The 19,047-nt window shown below is 31.5% G+C and overlaps 1 pseudogene; it reads right to left on the bottom strand.

The window, feature by feature from the left end:
• Positions 1 to 268: 268 nt before the first annotated feature.
• Positions 269 to 19,047, bottom strand: part of LOC149165543 (putative histone H2A variant 3 pseudogene) — a 28,915-nt pseudogene continuing 10,136 nt past the window's right edge.

The following is a 19,047-nucleotide window of genomic DNA, read 5'->3' as shown; positions in this document are numbered from 1 at the left end:
TTATGGAAGGCACCAAAAGAAATTGACCTATTCAGTAAAAAATCACCATTCAATGCAAACACATTTATTAGAAAACGAGTCAAAATATTATGGAAGGCACCAATGGAGATTGATCTATTTAGTAAAATATCACCATTTACACAGAGTTCAAAACAGACAAATATAGCAGAAAACAAGATTAGAATATACTGCACTCCTAATTCTAAATGTACTGATCCGGCACTCCTTTGACCGAAACATTTCAGCACACAACCGTTGACGCTTGACTCTAATGCTTCTTTGTAGATTTTGTAAGAAGTTCCTTGCGAATGTGAGGAATGACACCTCCACCGGCAATGGTACCTTTGATCAAGTTATCAAGTTCTTCGTCTGCTCTAATAGCAAGCTGCAAATGCCTTTGGGTGATACGTTTAACCTTAAGATCTTTAGTGGCAGTTCCCGCAAGTTCTAAAACCTTTCCAGTGATATACTCCAGAACGCCTGCACAATATACAGCAGCAGTTGCTCCCACCTTTCCGTTTGCAGATAATTGAGATTTCAACAGACGGTGAATCCGTCCAACAGGAAACTGCAATAAGAGCAAACAGTTCAGACTAAATATTGCAGGAATGTTATGGAGTTCTTGCTCCGAGGGCTATTTGAATAAGTCTGCAGGGAAAAAAAATGTTAGAATTCCTTTAGTTCAATCAACTTTTTGACAGAGGAAACTTATAGAAAATCAATAGACACAGAATCTAGTAAAAAACCTAGAACCCGGTCCCACAGAGTTCCTGCTCACAGCAATATTTCAATTATTAGAAAGCTTCAATGAAGACGTTTCTTCCAATAAAACAGATGCCTAGAATTACTTCAGTTGATTCAGGATTTCTGCAAGAAAAATAGTAGAATTTAAATAAATACAAATCCAAGTCAAATGATGACCTGTAGGCCTGCACGGGATGCGCGGGAAATGGGCTTTTTCCTAGGATTTGGAGCGGGCCCTTCAAACGATCCGGCAAATTATTCCCACCCACAACCATTTTGAAGACCGCATCTTTCTCCCAAATCCGCCTGTCACGCACACATACTTCAAAAACAAGAATAGCCCAATTGAACAAATGGGTTATCCAAATCTTCCGAAGGCCGAAAAAACAAAAATGGATTATGCAGAATATAAACAGAAGGAAAGAGCTGAAAGATTTCTACATGTGCATGAAAACAACGTGTAAAGAGCTGGATATAATTGGAAATAAGCACTATTACAAGATTACCTAGTGGCGTTTTCAGAAGTTGTAGATGCGCAACTTTCTCACTGTCCACGGTTCCAAGCAATCACTGACGTGATTGTGGGCTGGTGTGAGCTCTCTATATATAGATCATCCTTGTGCATGGATCATATAAATAGGTCAGTATAGTTGGGAAGATTGGCTAGGGTTTAAAGGGCTGTGATAGAGAATTTTAAACCTATCTTCGGTTAAGAACCCACCACAATTTCTTTACAAAGGAATCTAAGGAGGCCTTTTTGCCCCAAAAAAACGAAACTCATGTACCATTATGATGAAATTCCGCAAAATCCGTTGAAATTCACTACCATTAATTTATGTTTAGAATTTCAATCGTCTTATGTTCTTACCTATTTCATTCCGAGCGAGTTTTGGAAATTCAGTATAATTAATTTTTGAATAAAAATTTATGCTTCCATTTAAGTTATATTGTGTCAAGTTTTGGAAGGGAGCTTTTAGATGCAAAAATAGGATGTTTTCAATTATCATTCTTTTTAATTTCGACCATTCTTTCACATGCCATTAATTAGCTGTTATTGTGTAGTTTAGTTTTAATAAGTTATTGTCTCGTTTTAGTTTTAATAAGTGAGAAAATATTTTACCTATATATATTTTTCTTTTTCTTTCTGCTTATTTCTAAGAATCAAGAAAGAGTAAGTCATGCACCTTATTATCATGAATCACGAAAGAGTTAGGACATATATATGTATATACTTTTCTTGTTATTTCCAGGAATCAAGGAAGAGTCAAGTTATGAATGTTATTCCCATGAATTAAGGAAGAGTGAGTAAATAGCCTCCGAGGGAAGAGTGAGTAAATAGCCTCCGAGGGAGTGGACCTAGCGACTTATAGGACTAAACCACCACATGAAATCGTTGCACAATAACTTGACAGGGACCTTATATATATATATTCAAATTATTGTCTCAAGAATTTAGAATCAAACTCATATTGATGGAAGTAAAATTTATAGTCATAGTATAGCACAAGGAACTATAGACTAACTCATTATTTTGTCTAAATTTCACTAAAAAACCCTCAATTTTTGTGTTAGGTATCAGCCATATAAATTCAGATTTATTTTGGGTAAGGGGATCAAATTTCTGAAAATGAAAACTTTCTTTCTGGAGTGTAGTCTAACTTATAGACAAAATAGTCATTTACATAAGAATGAGCCAATAATATTTCAGGCAAGATTATAATATTTAATGACTTAAAATATATTTTTAAATGCATAAATAAATTGGGCACCCAAATTCTACAAATTGAATATATTAAACTCAAGCTTCTAAAAATATTTCTCTTTTATTAAAATTAACCAAAAAATACCCTAAAAAAGATTATTTGTCTATAACTTAGACTGTGTTAATAATTTTTTATAACTAATAAGTTAAATTATTTATTAATAGTTATTTTTATTACTTAATGTCATTAATAATTATTACTTAATTAATTAATTATTTCATTAATATTATTATTAGTAGACATCAATCATTATCATCATCATCAATGTTATTAGTTATTTTTAATTATAATGGTAATTGATGTGTATGGGATTTTTTATCTTGCCATAAAGCTATATAAATATAATGATAATAATCGGATACTAATATTTATATAAACATAAATATAAATTTATGAAGTATGGGAAATTTGGAAAATATTGTCATAAATCAGCTTAGATCTATCTTAATTCAATATTTACTAAGCCTTGAGAGGGACCAAATCTCATTTCAATCTAAAGAAATGTGCAGTTTAGGAGATTTGATCGCTCCTAGGGATTGGTAGATTTGGAGTTAAAATGGATCTAAGTTAGTTTAGTTATTAATAATTAATAACTATAAATATTACTTAAGTTAGTTTAGTTATTAATAATTGATAACTATAAATATTACTTTTAATTTTAATTTTATGCAATTTTACCTAGTCAAAATTAATTAAAAATTATAATCATTAATTTTATTTTTTTATTTTTATAATTTTATAATTATGTTTTCCATTTATTTTGATTCTTATTGAATTTGACTGAGTCAAAATGTTTACATAACATCACATAACGTAATTTAACCTTACAACATCTCTTCCATATTGGGTTGGAGAATACCTCTCTCGATACAATAGGTAATTTATTATTATAAACATATTATAAAATATATTTGTCATAAAGTGTTTACATAAATATAAAAACATCATAATTAATAATATAATTATATAAAATAATGTTAAAGGTATGTGTTATTAAAATTTATATGTAACCAGTGTGGATTCATCTTAATTTTTGATCTACATGTCAATATATTTGATCCTTCTGGACTCTTGGTAGATTCAAAATTAAGATGAATTTTCGTCGGCTTAATTTTCTCCTTTAATTAGTCTATATTCCACGTGAATATCATGGTTTAATACCATGTGCCAATACCATGGTTCATTTTTATTTTTATTTTTATTTTTATTTTGATAAGGCTATCTTTATTTTCATTCTTTTATTTTCTTTTCACAGAGCTTAAATATTTACCTTACATTATATTAATAGTTTTATTTTATTTTATTTATGTAATTTGATTTAATCAAAATATTAAAAATCATATTACACCATTTCTACCATACTATGTTGGAGAGTAACTCTAAATAAAAAAAGAATGAACTAATAGTTATGACTCATAATACCTTTTTCTGCTATGGTTAAAATACAAAATATTAAAAGACACAATACTACTATATCTAAAGTGTGATGTCACATCTCCATGTAATTCAACATAATTCATAATAATAATAATAATAAAATTACATTTTACCATAGTTCTTTATGATAATTGTACTTACACTTAAACTAGTAAAACAATCGTATATTATTATAACGTTGAAGATTATTATATAGTACCATTTACATATATTTCAACGTATTCAAAATCATGTCTTGGAACTATTGCTTAGTTATACACATAGTTATCACATGCTTTATACGGGATTATTAACGTCATTCTGCTCTGCCTCTTAGTTGTGGCGGGAGCAGGCCTGGACTCCCTCGTCGTCTGCTCTCGAGTTGTCCCTCCTACCCCGTTCTCCTCGCTACATCTATGGTGATCAGACCATGGCACTAATCCAATGGATGATGGGTCTTCTAATAACCTCATTTGGAATTTACAGGTGGTCTTGTTTTATTTTCATTGATTTAGTTCTCGGCTCTCTCATTTTTAGGATATGATACCAGGGTTTCGTCCCTGACTGGTTTGAGCAGTGAAGAATATAGTTTGGCTTCTATCAAGACCTCTGAATAGGTGGTTCCACCACCCATACGTGGCCTTGATAAGGTAATCCCTTATACTTTCTTGCGCTTTCCTTGAGTTTCCTTGTTCTTAGTTATAATGATACCACCTAGCGGTTCTTAGTATTGGAGTTACAGGTTCTTTTGCTAAGGTCTCGATGTTCCAAGGAATTTAAGAGGTGGTTTTCACTGATTTCTGATGCCTACACTCTCAAGACTTCAATGGTTTCACGGGTATGTTCATTGTTTTCCTGCGAGCATCTCTTGATAGGGTAGAGAGACAGACAATCTTGTCCTTAGATGAATTCTCTTCGAAGGGTTTTAGATTTCAACTGTTATATCCTTGGTACTCCGGATGTATATGTATTATCTTAGAAAAAGGGGCTTTTCTCTTGAAAACTTGTTGTTGTAGTTTTTATTTAAGTTATATGTAATTTTTGGTTTAAGGGAAACACTTGTCGACCGTTCGGGTGACTGTTCCAGACTTCTGGGTTTATCAAGAAAGCCCTTTGGTTTAGACTGGAAATTCCCTAGTACTATTTGACAGTGCTCAAATAATTCTCTTATTTACTCTGGAACTTCATCCAGTGCTTGTTTAATTGTCTTATTTACTTTGGAACTTCTTCCAATAGTAATGAATTCCTTCTATGATTTTTCTCATGGCTGGTTCGACTCGTTATATAACACTAACGATTTATTAGTTCAGAATTGGTTAATATCATTTTTGACATGCTAATCCTGAAGCTCCTGCATCTCTCTGTTTCCGGAGTATGATTCATGCCATTAAATTCTTTTATTATTTGTGCAATAACCGGGATGTGATTTGTATATATGGTCTTTTAGTGACTCACTCCATTCTGGTTATGTTATTTCCAATTTTTCTACAATGTTTGTCTAGGTTTAAAGATTACAATTCACAATTTATCTGTTTAACATTTTATATGTAATTAGGCTTATTATTCACGAAAAATGAGGACTTAAAACTGGGAGTCTTGCCCTATCGCATGGGGATATCTGGTCCTATGGGTCTGATTTTGATTTCCTGGTTATTTGTTAGCAATCTTTGTATTAGATACTTCTTGAATTTTCTTAATGCTTTACGGTACCACATTACTATATGGTTTTGGGTGACCTACCAGTAATATAAAATTTATATTATGGTTCTCAAAGATAGCAGTAGGACAGGCTTCGGTCCAAGTTTTCCTCTATATTTATTATGTGGTTTTAGTTCTGTCAAGGAAACAATATGTATTCCTTTCTTGTAATAAAAGTATGTCTAGATTCTCTGTGGTAATCCTGGTTCTTGCTTAGTTTAATTCTTTCCTTTCTAAGTAAGTTTCTGATTTTGTACTAAATTCTTACCTCAGAACAGTAGATAAAGGAAAAATTCAACTCTTCATGTCACCTTTGTAATTTAACAGATTCCAATCATCCCAACCTTGAGACTTGACTCCAATCCTCCCAACCTTGAGACTTGCATTCATGTCCAAGTCTCCCCCCAAGCTTGCTCACAAGATCGATGTCTTCTTGCAAGGCTTCACACACAGTGCCACAACTATGTGGTCACCACTAGACTTAGCCTCTTTTCCTGTTTGACCGTTCAGCACGAATTCTCTCCCCTTCTCCTTTGTTACCCCCAAGTTTCTTGTCACACACACATACATCAAAAACAGAAATAGTCCAATTTAACAAATGGGTTATCCAAATCTGTCGTTAGCTGAAAAAGCAAAAATAGATTATGCAGAATATAAACCATAATAAAGAGTTGAAAAATTTCTACATGTGCATGAAAATGTGTAAAAAGATGGATATAATTGGAAATAAGAATTATTACAAGATTACCTAGTGGCGTTTTCAAAAGTTGTAGAAGTGAAACTTTCTCACTCTCCATGCTTCGAAGCAATCAGTGACACACTTGTGGGATTTCGTGAGCTCTCTATATATAGACCATCTATGAATGAATTCCTTGTGCATGGGTGAATATGTACATGTGAGTATATTTTTGAAGATTGGCTAAGGTTTACAGGGCAGTGATATGGAATTTTAAACCTATCTTCGGTTAACAACCCGCCAAGTTTTCCTTACAAGGTAGTCTAAGGAGGCTACATTTCTTCCCCAAAAAAGAAACTCATGCACCATTATGATGAAATTCTGCAAAATCTGTTGAAATTCAGTACAATTAATTTATGTTTATAATTTCAATTGTCTTATGTTCTAACCTATCCAATTTCGAGTGATGTTTTATTTCTTGTTATTCAATACATAAACACCTAGGGTTATTCCCACGAATCAAGGAAGAGTCCCACGGTTATTCCTAGGAATTAGGGAATAGTCAAGTCATGCACCTTATTCCTAGGAATCAAGGAAGAATTAGTACATAGCATCTGAGGGTTATTCTGAGGAATCAAGAAAGAGTTAGTACATAGCGTCCGAGGGTTATTCCCAGGAATCAAGAGTTAGTACATAGCCTCCCATGGAATGGACCTAGGGACTTATGGGACTAAACCATCACACACAATCATTAGACCATAGCCTCAGAACTCATGGACCTTAAATATATTCAAATTGTTGTCCTAAGAAATTTAGAATGAAATCAAAAGGTTTCATATTAATTGAAGTAAATTTACAGTCTTAGTATAACACAAGGACCTATAGACTAACTCATTATTTTGTCTGAGTTTCTGTACAAAACCCTCAATTTTTGTGTTATGTATCATCCATATAAGTTTGGATTTATCTTGGAACAAGGGGATCAAATTTCTCAAAATTTAAACCTTCTTTTTGGAGCGTATTCTAACTTATAGACAAAATAGTTTTTTACATAAGAATGAGTAGATAATATTTCGAGCAAGACTATAATTTTTTGTGGCTTAAAATACAATTTTAAATGCATAAATGGATTTAGATCACTGAAAAGACCAGTGGGGCACTCAAATTCTACAAATTGAATAAATTAAACTTAAGTTTTTAAAAATCTTTGTCCCTTTTATTAAAATTAACCAAAAAAGTACCCTCAAAAATATCATTGGTCTATAGCTTACATTGTGTGTTAATAATTTATTATAATTAATAAATTACATTATTTATAGTAAATTAGTTAATATTTATTAATAACTAATTTTATTACTTAAAGTAATTAATAACATTAATAATTATTACTTAATTAATTCTTTAATTAATATTATTATTAGTTCATGACAATCATTATGATGATCATCAATATTAATAGTTATTTTGAAGTATAATGATTAACAAAATAATTTTCTAGTGTGTAGGATAATTTTACTTGTCACCTATCATCAAGGACTAAAGAATATAATGATTACAAGCAAGTACTTTGAAGCCTAGCTTACCAATTTAATGAAATAATATTAAAAAATGACATGATCTTGTCCGATGTTTGCGGTGGACACTCCAACCATCATCCAGACCAGAATGATTACAATTGAGGTCTTGGAACTTTAAATAGAGGAAATTTTATCAATAATCCGTTAAATAATTAATATTAAATAAATGACATAGACAACAAGAGAATTTTGATCTTGTCTAACGATTCGACACAACCAGAGAATAAAATGATTACAAATGACTTATTTGAAGCCTTAAGTAGATGTAAGCTTACCAACTAAGTGTTAAAGAAATTACATTAAATAAATAACATAACGTTTAATACAATTTTGATCATGTCTAACCTTTCTGGTGGACACTACACCCATGATCAAGGACCAAATAATTGAATGATTACAAATGAGTGCTTTCAAGCTTTAAATAAGGGAAGCTTAGCAATTAGTCGTAATATTAAATAAATAACACAATGTGTAGGAGAATTTTGATCCTATCCAGCATTTCTTATCCACGCTCCACCCATCATCAAGGAGTAGAGAAATCTTTATTATACTAATAATGCTATTGGATCAATAATAAAAAAATGTGTAATAATTCAGGATATTAAATATTAGTTAAGGATAAACATCCAAATAACTATTAAAATCATGTAAATTTCAAATGGTTAATTATGGAAAATAAATTATTAAAAATTTATTAATATTTTTAAATTTTATTTTCTTAATTTAAAATTGGTAAATATTTATTTCAAATAGTAATTTCTATCGAATTCAAAACGCTTTATATTTGAAATAACTTTTAAATAGTTTTGTTGAATTTAATTCAAATATAAATATAAATATTCAAAGAACATTAAGAAGTTGATATTGTAAAATATAATGAAAGAGAAAAATAAATTTTATAAGCTAGATTAAAATGTTCAGAGGATTTACGTGAGTTTATAAAATTGTGATAAAAGCCCAAATAAATATAAATAAAGAATTTAAAATTTATATAGTTTAAGGGTTTGTTTTTTGGGAAAATTAATAATTCAATTATTTGTTATGTTATCAATTTTTGTTACTTAAGTTGATTTCTTATATTTATAAATTTATTTAAAAATGTGAAAGGATATTACACGATTCATATTATATATATTTCATAGTCTAAATTTATGATTGTACAAAAATACATTTTAATTTTGGAGCAAATTAATTGCAAAAATACCAAATATTTATGTATAATGTAAATAAAGTAAAAATGATTATTTGAAAATACATTAAAAAAATTGCTCAATTGCAATGATATGGAAAATTATAATGTTATAGATAATTAATAATATTTTGTTATTTAAAAGCTTAGTTAGGATTTAAATAATAATATTATTATTTTATATAAAATGTTTTATTATTAGTGATTTGTGTCATGAAGTGTACATAAATATATGGTCTCAACATTTATTAAGTCTCGAGAAAGACTATATCTCATTTTACTCCAAAAAAAATGTGCACCTCAAGAGGTTTGATTTTACTCTAAAAGAAATGTGTACTTCAAGATATTTGATCTCTCTTTAAGTTTGATAGATTTGGAGTTAAGATGGATCTAAATTGGCTTAGTTATTGATAGATGATAACTATAAATATTAAATTTATAATTTTAATTTTAATTTTATGTAATTTTACCTAGCCAAAATTAATTAAAAATTATAATTATTAATTTTTTTTTTTTTTTTTTAATTGTATTTTACATTCATTTTTATTGTTATTGAATTTGAATGAGTCAAATTAACATCAAATAACATTATATAACCTTACAACATCTCATCCATATTGGGTTGGACAATGCCTCTCTAGATGCAATAGGTAATTTATTATTACAAAAAAATTATAAAATATTTTTGTCATAAAGTGTTTACATAAATATATGTTTGTCATTTTTATTTTTATTTTATGTTTTACTTCATTTAAATATTTACATTACATTTTATTTTATTTTATTTATGTAATTTGATTTAGTCAAAATGTTAAAAATTACATTACAACATCTCTACTTTTATATATATATATATATATATATATATATATATATAGTTGTTATTTTAAATAAAAAAGAATGAACTAATAGTTATGACGTATGATATATTTTTCCACTATAATTATGATATAAAATATTAAAAGACACAATATTAGTAGATCTAAAGTGTGATGTTAATTGAAATTATTAATACAAAAATTCAAGTTATGTTAAATATAATAGGATGAGATTAAGTTATGCTAAGACAGTTTTGTGCGATTAAAAAAACAGTGGTTATTTATATTTATGTTGGGTAGTTGGAAAGAATTATTATTATTTTTCTATATAAATTTTTCAGGAATTGGAATATATTTATTACTTATAATTGGTCCATCTAATGCATAAAATTATGTTTTTAAGAAGTTTTTTTTCTCAAAAATTATCTTAAATTCAATAGAGGATTTTCCAAATAATAAGTCTAAATTGTTTAATTTACAATAATCAAGTAGTTTAACTATTTTTTATGCTGTTGAATCTATTTATGAATTCTTGAAAAATACATTATAAATAATAAGAAATCGTAATCTTGCTAAAAATTGTTTTATCATATTATACACCCTAAAAAATAATTTTGTTTATTATTTAGATTACACTAATTTCTCATATAAAACATAAAAAAAATCTATTATTAAAAAAAAAAAATATATATATATATATATATATATATATATATAAATTGTATTTCAATTGGACTGGATGAATTGCACTACGAGAAACCTAGTCGATGAATTGTAATATGACAATCCCTAATATCTCATCGATATTCTTAAAATTGATATTAGAAAAATGTATACTCAATATGTAAATGCCATACACATTGTCCACCATCATTCGTTCGGTGAAGTAGTTGGTTTCAAAAGTAAGGCTTGAATTTTCCTTTATGCGTTTTTGGCGCTTCACCTCCAAAATTTGTTATTACAACACATGGCACTGATTAAAATTGTGTTATTTTAAGGTATATGTCACGTATTTAAAAATTATATTTATATTTTATTATTTGATTCGATATTTTAAGGGTCGATTTTATTATTATTAGTGTATTTATTAAATTAATTGCTTGAAATTATTAAGCATTGAAATATTTATTTTACGATATATTTTATTATGTTATGGTTTATTAATGCAACACGTTCAAAAAAATTTCATTGATATCAATGTCACAGATGTTTATATGATATCTTTTTAAATTAATCAATTTAATTAAAAAGATAAAAGGAACATAACTACTTTGAGAATAAATTTAAACTTTTTATCCATTTATACTATTAGGAATATTCTAAGATATTTCATAGAAGTTAAATACATACCATCCACCAAGTTATTAATAATTAAATTAAGATAATTAAATCCATATTCCAAAATAAACATATAGCAATAATTATTATTATTAAATTTAATTTTATAGCTAAAGTAATTATTGTTATGTTGAGTTTTATATTTTTTATATTGAATTGGAATATCGATATTATGTCACTTTGGTATTCATATATTATCAATATAAACGTAAATTACATTTAATCCTTTCTTCTTTTAGGAATTAGTTGGTTTCAAAGTTAAAGATTAAATTTTCTTTTAATGTGAAAAGTTAGGGTTTTGTGAAAAATTTTAGAAAAAATATTTTCTTGCTTCATATTTAATCTAAATGTAAGATAAAAAGTATATCTAAATTATTTTATACACCTCACATGTGTAATTTGATAATGGTGCCCAAATATGGATTGATTTGGTGATCAAAATCATATCAAACCTCTTTGAATTTGGATGACTTTTCCTTGGCTACCATGGATGCCCCTACTCACTTCCATGGAATGAAATTTCTCAATTATTAATCCATAATCTTTTTTAAGCAACCTGCAAACAAACTTTGTGGGTTTCCATTTCAGTTAAAGGTTTCATGATAAGGCCTTTCCGCTATTAATAGCCTAAAATATCTTTCATACAATGATCCTTTGAAAATGCATACTTAGGGAAAGTCTTCTCATTTGAAGGTATATCGTAGAATTCCCCCTTTCCATATTTCTCGATTAATAAATTTGTACAAGAGTCATTTATGAAGATCAAACGTCCATTGAAAGTTCATACTTCGGGAAAGTCTTCTCATTTCAAGGTATATCGTAGAACTCTTCCTTTCCATCTTGCTCGATTGATAAAGTTGTATGGTAGTCAGCAATGAAGATCAAACCATTCTTAATTTAGAAGAGATTGGCATCCTATATCTTTAATACCTTTGTACAAAATTTGATATACGTTATCCGTGATGAATGTTCCAATGAGATGTAATATTTTGGAGGGCTGCAATCTAGTGTAAACTTTCATCTTAATTTTTGGAATTATATATAACCTTTAAGGAATGTCGTAATCTAGAATAATATGTGAAGTTTCTCACACACTGACAATGGGAGAAAATTTGGGAATGGGGTCATTAGGATTGTGCACCCATAGGAACACATGTGAGTTTTTAGGAACATATACATGATCCTGTGACTGCACACACATTCTTTTACATCAAGTTTCGGCAAGCCCTAAACTACTAGCCAAGATGCCAAGTAGCACAAAAATTGCATGGCTCAAACATAGGTGCACACTCTTAGGAACATTCATATGTTATCAATAATTTGGAGGTGTTCCTAGTGCGACCCAATGTTATTGAGAAACATTTTTCATCGTTGGTCTACATCGAATGTGAAGTCAATGAACTAGATCTTATTTAGATTCCACCTAACCATTAAATTGGAATTTCTCTACTCTTTCACTTTTTTTTATTATTTATTTCCTTTTTTGAAAATTTGATTCAAAATTCGCTAAAATGAAAAAAAAACTAAATAATACCCTTAACACAAGTTCCATATTGAATTACAAGAGACTAGGTTAACATGTAGCCTAGTTAGAACCCAAACTTGCAAACACTAGACTACAACTTAGAACAACAAGATCCCAACCTAGGAAAAGGAGATCTAAATATTGAAATTGATGCATGCTTGGCTACTTTGAGGGAATTTATACAAGATCTCTAAAATAACAAAGAAACTTATGATTATATCTTGGAATTTTACTAAATTCAATTTCATCATCAATTTTTAATGCATAAGGGCTATAAACTAATACTGATGATTACAAGGCTAGAATTAATGATTAATATAGAGTTGGCCTAACTTATGGCCAAATTACATATATAAACATTACCAAACAAGATCTATTATCATTTTCATTCAGCGAGGTAATAGAAAACCTTTACCAATCAACATGAAACACACTTGTATTGAATGGTTCACTTACCAACCATGTTGACACCATTGGATGCATAGGTGGTTCATAGTTTTTTATAGGTATCACCTTCTTTTTGTAATAATAGGATGAAATTTCTCAAAATGAAAACCTTCCTTTTGGAGTGTAGTCTAACTTATAGACAAAATAGTCTTTTACATAATAATGAGTAGATAATATTTCGAGCAAGACTATAAATTTTTGTGGCTTAAAATACAATTTTAAATGCATAAATGGATTTAGAGCACTGAAAAGATTAGTGGGGCACCCAAATTCTACAAATTCAATAAATTAAATTCAAGTTTTTAAAAATCTTTGTCCCGTTTATTAAAATTAACCAAAAAGATACCCTCAAAAAGATCATTGGTCTATAACTAACATTGTGTGTTAGTAATTTATTATAAATAATAAATTAAATTATTTATAGTAAATTAGTTAATATTTATTAATAAATAATTATATTACTTAAAGTAATTAATAACATTAATAATTATTACTTAATTAATTCTTTCATTAATATTATTACTAGTTCACGACTCCCATTATGATGATCATCAATATTAATAGTTATTTTAAATTATAATGATTATTGACATAATTTTCTAGTGTGTAGGATATTTTCGCTTGTCACCTTGTTATAGACATATTTGGGCACTGCAACCCCAACCACATATGTCCATAAACAAATGGCTTCTAAAGCCCTACAATTATTGTTTCATACCCTAAAGGAAAAATGTCAACTAATTACATCATTTCCCAGAAATTCTCCCTGAGAAACTTCTCAGAACTCATCAAAACTGGACCATACAGACTGCTCCATGTTGAGGGTGCAATGCATCTCACCTATTACACATGGCAGGTGCGATGCATACTAAAAATCCCTTCTGTAGGGTACGATGAGCGAGAGAAGACAAATGGCAGAAGCAGTTTCATAGGTGGAAACTCAAAGAATCTTCTAGAAACTACTCATATGACACTTACTTCTCTCAATTCGCCCAGGGATGAGTAAGAGATCATGAAATCTCCAAGTGGAACCAAGAACTATCAGTGAAATGACACTAATCAAAATCCCAGAGGTTGACTCACTCTCCTGCAAACATCTATATATGGATCCCTCATCCTAGAGATCTAGAGGCTAAAATTTTGTAATTTGCAAGGAAGTGTTGTTGGTTTCTCTTTGAGACATTATATTGTTGGGTGATCTTGCTTTGTATGAGGTGAAGAGGGCTTTCATGCTGGGAGGATGATGTTGGATCAAACAGCTTGGCTGTAATCCTCTCTTCTACTACTTCTATCAATAAAGCTATTTGAGTTTTCCACCATATGTTTGTATATCTCTGAATCTTGTATTGGTATATGCATTGGTATGGTTAATATACATCTGATCCTATATTGTTTATGGTTATAGATCTCTATGCTTTGATGGTATTTTGCTGCTTCTACTCTACAGGTGTTCTTTGAAGTGGGACAAGTGAGAAAGGAGTGGTGAAAGCTCTATCAAGGGAGAGAGGAAACAAGCAAGGAGACTAGTGAAAGACTAAGGTTGGTACTCTCTGCTTCTCTCTCATCTATCTCTAATAAAGGAAAACACAAGTAACTTTAGTTTTGTTTTGTTTCTAATATAGCTATCCGTCTTAGTGGGACTAGCAGCTCTGAGTGGACACTAGGTTTCCCGCTAGCAAAATGGTAACTCCACTGGGGAACAAGTAGTTTGTTTGTTTTGTTATTGTTGTTTGCTTTATAAACTACAGATGGATCCTGAAGTTAAGCCAGCTAGCCTTCAAACTGATTTTGCTATCCAACTACAAAGTAGATCAACACTACTTCAATCAATCTCCAAGTTGGTTTATGAACTGAACATCTGACTTGCAAACATCCTAAATTCCCTGGTGGTAGCTCAAATAACCTCATTAGATCAGCCCTTATACTTTGTGTTTACTGCCTATCATTAGCTCAACCTAAACCCTTGAACTTAGCAGCAAACTATGAGTGAAAGCCAAGCTCAGTCTCATCCATGGTCCATCGCAGTGTCCCTCATTGGCAACCTGGATGCATCACACCTCTTGTGTGTTCCAGGTGAGATGCATCCCTGTTTCCCTATGTTACAGGTGCAATGATTAAATGTGATTGTTTCTGCCTCCATATTTTGGTTTTTTCTTCATTGTCTTTAGCTTTATTCAATATTTTTTTTGTCTATGATCAATATATCACTATTGAAACCTTCTTCCTTTGAATTATTCAGCCTCCATTGATAAGGAATTGTGAATGTTTTTATGTATTTTTCATGATTTATAGTCCTCCTTTGCAAATAGTAGCTTAATCGAACTGTCGTCTTTTGATTTTAAAGTGTCGCAACTATCGTTTTCGGTCAATGAAAAGAGTGTAGTAAAGTCTTCCTCTTTTAGATAGTTGTCACACGGAATTTGTCAAGGGTGCGGACACGACTGACCTTCCTAGAAGTCTAAGACATTCTAATGACAAACAAGACAAAATGGAGTGATCTTTCTCTAAATCTACCTTTTACAACATGAAAAGTACAAGTGTTTAGGCTTACCTTATTCCAAAACGCTGTTGTTGTAGTCCGTTCTTGCCAATCCGGATGAGCTCTTCCTTCAAGTCAATTCCTGCAACCACAAACAATCAAACAATTACCAAGCACTTGTATTTTTTATAATAAAACATAGATTCAACATGCAGACCAAGGAACACATGAAATAACTCATTAACACAAGCTATTGAGAAAAATAAACCAGTTTGTATTAATAACGAAACAAAGAAACTCTTACAACCTGGCCTTGGTGTTGTGCAAGTTCCTCCCAGGGTCCATCAAGTGTTTTCCTCTACTTTGACAAAGCTCACCCACTTCCAAGTAGAATCATGTAAAGACAATCTCTCCTCACAAAGGTTCTAATGGAAGACCTAAATCCTGCAGCATTTACCCAAAGAAAATGTATAGCTCCAACCTCTCTTCCTTCTGGCTCAATGCCTTTATTTATAGTGCTGTAAAGAGGTTATTCAGGTCCACTATCAATGGGATCATCCCCCTCTATGGGTGGGATAGCTCCCTTATTGATGGGATAAGTTCCCTCTTTATAGAGATACATGAACCAACTGGAGGCGCATCCATTTCATCAAACCGACCTCTAGAATGTTCTAGAAGTAACCACAAGTAACTTTCTCAAGATAAAACTTGCGCATTTTGCCTTTTACAGGAGGACGCACCTGTCCTTTAACATACAGAGCGTCCATGGACGCAGTTTTTGTGAACATGACCTGCGTCCCCGCAGGTAAGGCTAGAGAGAACCTGCGACCCCAGAGATAAACATAGTTTTTACAAGACTTTCTCTCTTCTTTGAGTTTGAGATGGATAACAGAGGCATAAACTTGCCTAAGAGGGTAGCATGACTGTTGATTTTGAGCCATACTAACTGTAAGTAGTCAAGGTGACATTTTTTAGTGTAACAATAGTCGATTATGCTTGTGCCATTGTACTTGATTTGAAATTATTAGTATTTCGAAGTATCGAAAGCAGTTTTAAATTCAAATTCGCAAAGTGTCGTCTTAGTCTTCCTTTCATTTTTTGAAGAGAAAACTTTTAGTATTGTCGCTTTGAAAGAAGACAATTTAGATCTGTACTTAGTTTTCTTTTTGTCATTCTCACATTAAGGAAATTGAAAAACAAATACATGCATGTGCATTTGCATTTAGACTGCATGCGATAATTGATTTAGGAAAAATGCATCTAGTGTGTGCTCTCTGCTCTATGTTGAAAGAATTTTATTTCTCTTTCCTTAGTAGCTAGGATTTTCATTGCTAAAAGAAAGCAAACGATTGTTTATCATCTTAGATTTCATGTTTAGGAATTGTATATCTACATCACATGGTGAACCTTAAAGGAAAACTTCTTAAGGAAGATCAACTATAAAATAAACCCCAATGAACATAAAAACGCTTTGGAACCTAATGCACAACATATAGAAGTCTAGGCTAGAGACATATTCCGGCATCGTAAAGCCTAGTAACTATCGTTTTCATTGTAGGTTGGGTGATGCCTCCTCTTTGATATGACAAGTTCCAGTACGGACTTATGCTCCCACGTATCGTCGAGTATATATTGGGAGACCACAATAGGCTATATCGTTTATCCTTAGGAAGCCATGTCTACTACCTTATTGATCGCAATGCATTGAACACAGCATTCAAGAAAATTGATTGCCATACCATAAAACGTAATCTACAGTTTTGCAATTGGTTTGGTAATCCCTCTGTCTAGATTTCCAGAGTAGTCACTTTCATTCCTTTTCAGACTCCTTAAAAGAAAAGGTCCATCTGAGCACTTGTCACTTTAGGCTCATTAAGAATAGAAGGCGACTAGAGTCATCTTTAGCTTTTTCTTGACTCTTAAAAATTGAAAAAGAAAGTTGTGTCAAAGCGTCATAAAATTTATTTTAATCGGAATAATTTCATTGTTCCCTCATTGGTCTTATGTTGAGAAAATGGAGTCTACAAATCAAGGATTTCCCCTTTAGGGAAATCCTAGTCCTTTCTCCTCTTGGGGAGATGTTGGTGCTCCACACATGGCTACATTGTCCCTTCTAGGACTCACAATCGGCTTGCCTGTATGGATTTTCTCGACCTTTGTCTTTCAAAACAACATAATTACTTAGCAATCAAATAAGCAACTAGATGATACTGAAGTTTCTCCCCCACCTTCTACTTCACTTGTTTCTCCTTCTTCTTCTTCCTCTTCGCTTGGTGAAGCTAGTAATGCTAAAAAAAAAGTAATTAAGAAGAAGAATAAAGGGAAGGATAAGAAGAAGAAGAAGCCAATGGCGAAAGGGGACAACCATGCATCATCTGGCGAAAATCCACCCACTGCACTACCCAAACCTAAATATCCATGTGTCATTTGCAAGGGAGACCACTATCATTGAGATTGTCCATGCATCCCACGGATCTTGAGGGACTGGTCTCCTCGCTTTCACAATTCGGTGTCTTCAACCTCTTATGATCATGTTGAGAGCACACCATCAACTAGTGAAAACGAAGCCAATGGAAAGAAAGGAAGATCTAAATTTCCTTGTAGACCGTGTGAAGGTGATCATGCCCTCCACCGTTTTCCTTTCCCAGACGAAGCTAAAAGATTCTTGGATAACCGTCCTGCTTCACCGTAGCAACTTCCTCCTGGATACAAAAAACTCTTGCTGAGTCTATTGCTAGTTGAAAATCCGACTGACACACCTCTGTTGTCGGTCAAAACACCTACCATTGAAGATAAACCCTCTCAGTCCACAAAGGACCAAAGTCAACAGGTCGAGATGGCAGTAAACCCAGTCTTCTCTTCGGAAGGTCCACCTTCATATGATATAGTCACCAAAGAGGATGAGAACGACACCATTCAAATTCTTTTTGTTAACACAGAATCAAATGAACATGGGGGAAATCTACCTATTCCTTTACCGCAGGAAAGAAGTTCGTCAGAGATTTCTCCGGCCGTTTATTCAGTCCCTCTGCCAAGCAATCTAGTGGTTTCCTTCGATTGGAATCTACTAGGGAGACCCTGCCTACCATCTAATGTACCATTACGAATCATAGTACAAGCTTACGGAATGATCATGGTTGGTACTATCATAAATGAAGGGGCTTCTGTGAGTATCCTTTCCTCAACTTCTTGGGAAGTTCTTGGTTCACCACTGCTTCTGCCTGAGATTCGAAATCTATCATGCTTCAATAAAGGAACCAGTCAACCTTTAGGGATCCTTCCAAATTTACCTATAACTTTGAGAAGGAAAGTCGTTCATCTAAACATGATGGTAGTCCAGGGGCCTCTAGATTACAATATACTCCTTGGGCGTGACT

The sequence above is a fragment of the Pinus tabuliformis genome, chromosome 5_1 (genome assembly GCF_031772625.1).
Source record: "Pinus tabuliformis cultivar Carrire ecotype Pingquan chromosome 5_1, CPIR1, whole genome shotgun sequence".
In the NCBI taxonomy this organism is placed as follows: Eukaryota; Viridiplantae; Streptophyta; class Pinopsida; order Pinales; family Pinaceae; genus Pinus; species Pinus tabuliformis.
This window is presented reverse-complemented; position numbering and strand designations above follow the sequence as displayed.